The following is a 6,000-nucleotide window of genomic DNA, read 5'->3' as shown; positions in this document are numbered from 1 at the left end:
CACACCACTGAGGGCAGAAGCAGCGATGCTGATCCCAGCTGAACTGCTGCACTGCTGACTCCGTGGGCTGGCGACTAGTTGACGGGCTAGTTAAAAAGCCAAAATAATCTAATTTAGGCAGCTTTGCCACCTCCTCCTGTTCTTTTTTCTCTTGCCCTTTTCTACTTCCACTCTACTTCCACTGCTTAAAAGGCATTGTTATGAGTAAAGTTGTGCTGTGCTCAATGAACTAGACCTTCGAATCAGACCTTCAAATTGATTTAACGTATTGTATTGTATTGTCACATGATCAAAAAGAGACTTGACATTGGACAACAACATACATATTACCCAGCAATCATCATTGCTAATCACAAAAATACCAAAGAAAATTAGAACTTATTCATTTCATTGAATAGTTTTTTGATATAGTGTATGTAGGATAAGCATATGATTTTGTTATAAATTGCTACTTTTCCCCAAAAAATAATAACAACCATGACTGAGATAAGTTTGCCTTTTCAAGTGTATAAATAGCATTTGACACTGCCACAAATTTTTAAAATAGCGTGTATTTGAACATCAGCATATCCGAGAAAATTTGACGATGTGCAGAGACTGTAGGTGGGCCCGTCGAGCTACGCCTGTTGCTGTACTTGGAGGGGGGGCCCGTCCAGCGACGCGTGTATATCTTTGGGCCCGACACCCGACTTTTTCGGCTTCAGCATATAGGTAGCAACATCTTTATTTTTACAAAACAAGACAACAGTTTGTTACAAAAAATACTGATAGCTACATTTTAAGACAGCAAACAGTTTGCCTGGGTTTTCACACCTTATGTTCGCTGATTTTGCGACTTCCATACTCTATACTAATAATAATAATAAAAAAAAATACTAACATCAGTGTACTACCAAACATGTCACTATTACCATTCAAATAATCTTGAAACCTTAGTGAAGAATACTTACTTTCACATGGTAGTTAACTCATTTAGGCATACCATGCCGGCGTCTTTAGCTAGCAGCCACACGTCTTGGAACAATCAGCCACCATCCACGGTTAACATATCAAATTACAAACATAATGTCCCAGTTATCCACTTATAAAAATATAAGCAATCTTATTTTAGTAAATCTACACCCTTGCAAAGTATATTTGAGAAGGATAATTGGATTTTGTTAGGACCATGAACCTCATTCTCTCGATCCAGTGTCACGAAGATGTCATACTGTGCGCACATTTCTTAAAGGGGCCTTATCCTGAGTGCAGTGTACGTGATTCAACTCCATCTGAACATGTATTATGTATTCTGTGAGGCTTGTGGTCCGTTGTGGGAAGTGCTTAACAAGGCGCTGTGAAGAGGATAATCACTGAGGTGCTTAGGATACACTTAAGCTAGTACTACTGCTATATACTTCAACATGTCCAAGGCATGCCATTATCCTTTAAACTCAGCTCAGTAAGTGGCTAGGGAATTAAAAAACTTGTCAATCAGAATCATTATTTTCATGTACATTACATATTCCTTTGTGCAAGACATTCATGTGTTTTTGACATTATTCCTTTGTGTGTGATATTCATGTGTTTCCTTTATATTCATATGAATTTTATATCCAGGCGTTTCTTATAATCAGAAGGTTTTCTGATGTCTGTCCATATGGAGCTCTGTGGTCTTAAAGATGGAAGGAATGGGATGTGTTTTCCTTCTGGACTGTGTGACCTGTGCAGGGTCAAAGTGCATCTTTCTGGACTGTGTGACCTGTGTGCAGGGTCAAAGTGCATATTTCTGGACTGTGTGACCTGTGTGCAGGGTCAAAGTGCATATTTCTGGACTGTGTGACCTGTGTGCAGGGTCAAAGTGCATATTTCTGGACTGTGTGACCTGTGCAAGGTCAAAGTGCATCTGTTACTCTTTGCATTCTCTGCATCAATCAACATCTGTTCCAAATAATCAAGACAGCATTGATTCGCGTAGCATGTCTCGGTGTAGTTACATATCATATCTATGTAAGACTGGGGCCACTGATCGACACCCTCTCTTATCAACCTAGCAAGATACTTAAGCTCAGACTTTCTCTAGTCTAATCAGAGATGCATGTGAAACCTTTCTTCCCTTCCCCATACCCCCCCCCCCCCGCCTTTTACAAGCCGACTGAGTTTCCGTTACCATGGTACAAAATCCCCTTCACTATGCAAGAGGAAACAAGAAACACCTCAAATGTTTATTTTTTGTTCATATTCAACATTTTACTGTGCTTAAAGAACACCCCTCATCATAAAAATGTTTTCTGGCCCAAGAGGGGGCTCCCGTTCTTATTGAAGTTGATTTATGTCATTACTTCGGCATATACTCTGTCTCTCTCACACACACATATACTTCCACACACTCACTTTATCATCCATTTTACGGGCACACTGCTCTCTCGATGCTCATCTGCATTCATCTCTCAATGTGCTCGTGTCTTCTCTTCTGTCGCTCACACTCATTTTCCTCAGATCTCAGTTTGTTCAACTCATCAGTGTCCCCCTTAACCCCCCCCCTCCACCTTATCGTCTTAGCGCCGGAATGTCTGACAGCTTTCGAGACCCCCACCAACCCCCCATAATGTGCGAGTGATATTAATTGGGTTCCAAAGACTTGTGTGACCACGTACATCTGCTTCGCGCTCCTTGGAGGGGCGTCCGGGAACAGGCACGTTGCTCACAGAAGACGAACCTGTCAAGGCTGGTTAGCGCACGAGCGATCACTTGCTCCAGCACTCGTCCCCGTCTCCGTCTCTCCGTCTCAGGATATTGACCCCACTGATGAGACAGGGGGCTGTGTGTGTGTGTAGCGTGCCCATGAGTGTGTGTGTCTGAGGGAGGCATCTACATGCGCATTGTTGTTTTTCACAGATGATAGAAGCTGACATCAAAACAAGCTTATACTTGACAAATCAGCAGGTCCAGACTCATTCAGGCTACCATTAGAGTAAATGTACTTACATTTTAAATATACCTGTCTAATCCCTAGCAGTCAAGAGAAGGTTTTAAAATTGCAATATACGTATATCCCTGCTGATGTAAATTTCAATAGGAAATAATTGTCAAAATTGTTGGCTTAAGGATTAAGTAGTCTTTTTAAAGTACATAACCTACATGGATTTACCCTTGCCATTTGGTCAATATGAAGTCTCAGAGTCCTGGCTGCTGTACTTATTAGTGGTAATTTTAGATCAATTTGCTGACCTCACACAGACAGAAAGACAGTCATACATCAAGAGTTGTAATTCGTTTATAGTAATTCGTTTATTCGTTTATAAATAGTGGCACAGCATACCAAGTGTATTTATTGCAGTGTGATGTAGAAATTATTAATGCACTTCACAAGGAAGTATATATGATTGTACGTTCCAATCTAATCCAATCTCTGGCCCCACGTACATCTTGTCAGGACACTTACATAGGTAAGACACTTTCAGTCAGTATGAAGACCAAGGGATAAAGTGAATAATCTGCCTGTCTCTGTGTGTGAGAGTTTGTAGGTGTGTCTGCCTGTCTCTGTGTGTGAGAGTGTGTAGGTGTGTCTGCCTGTCTCTGTGTGTGAGAGTGTGTAGGTGTGTGTGTGTGTGTGTGTGTGTGTGTGTGTGTCTGTGTGTCTGTCTCTGTGTGTGAGAGTGTGTAGGTGTGTCTGCTGGTCTGAGTGTGTGTGTGTGTGTCTGTGTGTATGTCTCTGTGTGTGAGAGTGTGTAGGTGTGTCTGCTTGTCTGAGTGTGTGAGAGTGTGTGAGAGTGTGTATGTGTGTACATGTGTGTATCATAACCAATCATGGGAACATCTCTTTAGGAGTTCTCTCCATTGAGAGTCACATTTCCACAGAGTTATTGATGGATGAAGGAAATGAGTCCCAGCCAGGTCAATACATAGACAGGGATTAAATCCCAGGGACTCATTAGTCTTCATTCATGCAAATGAAAAGCCCTTCCCCACGCTGGGGTCTGGTTCCTGAAGTCCTTCCCCACGCTGGGGTCTGGTTCCTGCAGTCCTTCCCAACGCCCATCCCAACGCTGGGGTCTGGTTCCTGAAGTCCTTCCCAACGCTGGGGTGTGGTTCCTGCAGTCCTTCCAAAGCCCATCCCAACGCTGGGGTCTGGTTCCTGAAGTCCTTCCCAACGCTGGGGTCTGGTACCTGCAGTGCTTCCAAAGCCCATCCCAACGCTGGGGTGTGGTTCCTGCAGTCCTTCCAAAGCCCATCCCAACGCTGGGGTGTGGTTCCTGAAGTCCTTCCAAAGCCCATCCCAACGCTGGGGTCTGGTTCCTGAAGTCCTTCCCAACGCTGGGGTGTGGTTCCTGAAGTCCTTCCAAAGCCCATTCCAACGCTGGGGTGTGGTTCCTGAAGTCCTTCCCAAAGCCCATTCCAACGCTGGGGTCTGGTTCCTGAAGTCCTTCCCAACGCTGGGGTGTGGTTCCTGAAGTCCTTCCAAAGCCCATTCCAACGCTGGGGTCTGGTTCCTGAAGTCCTTCCCAACGCTGGGGTCTGGTTCCTGCAGTCCTTCCCAACGCTGGGGTGTGGTTCCTGCAGTCCTTCCAAAGCCCATTCCAACGCTGGGGTCTGGTTCCTGAAGTCCTTCCCAACGCTGGGGTCTGGTTCCTGAAGTCCTTCCCAACGCTGGGGTCTGGTTCCTGCAGTCCTTCCCAACGCTGGGGTGTGGTTCCTGAAGTCCTTCCCAACGCTGGGGTGTGGTTCCTGAAGTCCTTCCCAACGCTGGGGTGTGGTTCCTGAAGTCCTTCCCAACGCTGGGGTGTGGTTCCTGAAGTCCTTCCCAACGCTGGGGTGTGGTTCCTGCAGTCCTTCCCAACGCTGGGGTCTGGTTCCTGCAGTCCTTCCCAACGCTGGGGTGTGGTTCCTGCAGTCCTTCCCAACGCTGGGGTGTGGTTCCTGCAGTCCTTCCCAACGCTGGGGTCTGGTTCCTGCAGTCCTTCCCAATGCTGGGGTCTGGTTCCTGAAGTCCTTCCCAACGCTGGGGTGTGGTTCCTGCAGTCCTTCCCAACGCTGGGGTCTGGTTCCTGCAGTCCTTCCCAACGCTGGGGTGTGGTTCCTGCAGTCCTTCCATTTCATTGCCCCTGGCTAACAATACTGATTATTTTATCCTTGACCAGATTTTTGGTATGACACATACGATCAGTGAAGATTTCTCAATTGAAGCAGCAGGAGAAAGACCACGAAAGCCACAAAAGATGGGCACTACCCCACCGTGATCAGGATGTTGAGTCTAGTGTGCATCTGGCGTACATGAATGGCTGCTGTCTTTTCAGGCATTTGTGTGTTTTGTCACATTTTAAACAACTCGATACTTGGACTGATTGAAACTTCAACATGAATCAGTGTGCTCAGAGATGTGTGACTTTGACCTGTTGCCACACACACACACACACACACACACACACACACACACACATACAAGTGTACACACACGAGCCCGCCTTTGTCACTGAACGTCAACAATTCACCAATCCAGCAGAGGAATACAAAAGGGTTTTATGATGCTATCAATAAAATGAGTTAATGAGTTTCAACCATCAGCCATTCAGAGGAGCGCTCACACTGCTCCCTCTGAGCACCATCTGACAACTCTGCACGGAAAGGTCTGGATGGTTTTGGTTGCATGCAGCTAAATCACTTATACCCCTCCATGGCTATCATCCTCTACGGTACACCAGTATCCTCCCTTATCAGCAGGCATTTCCCTCCAAAACAAGTACTAGAATCCAAGTAGTTTTCCTTACAAACAGGCTGTACTGAAATACAATCTAATTGTGTCTATGGTCGCTATAACGATTTGTATGCCTCAAGGCCTTTAATGCTGCTTATGTGTCTTCGGAGAGGAGCCTCCATCTCGTCAATTTTATTTCAATTCAATTCAAAACTGTCCATGTGAATCTCACTGTCCATGGTGTAAGGAAATGAAATTGTTCACTCATTGTCAACCAATCAATCATTCTAATCATTTCAATTTTGCTGATCTGCAATGTATCTTTT

The sequence above is a fragment of the Clupea harengus genome, chromosome 4, assembly GCF_900700415.2.
Source record: "Clupea harengus chromosome 4, Ch_v2.0.2, whole genome shotgun sequence".
NCBI lineage: Eukaryota > Metazoa > Chordata > Actinopteri > Clupeiformes > Clupeidae > Clupea > Clupea harengus.
Note: the sequence above shows the minus strand (reverse complement) of the source record.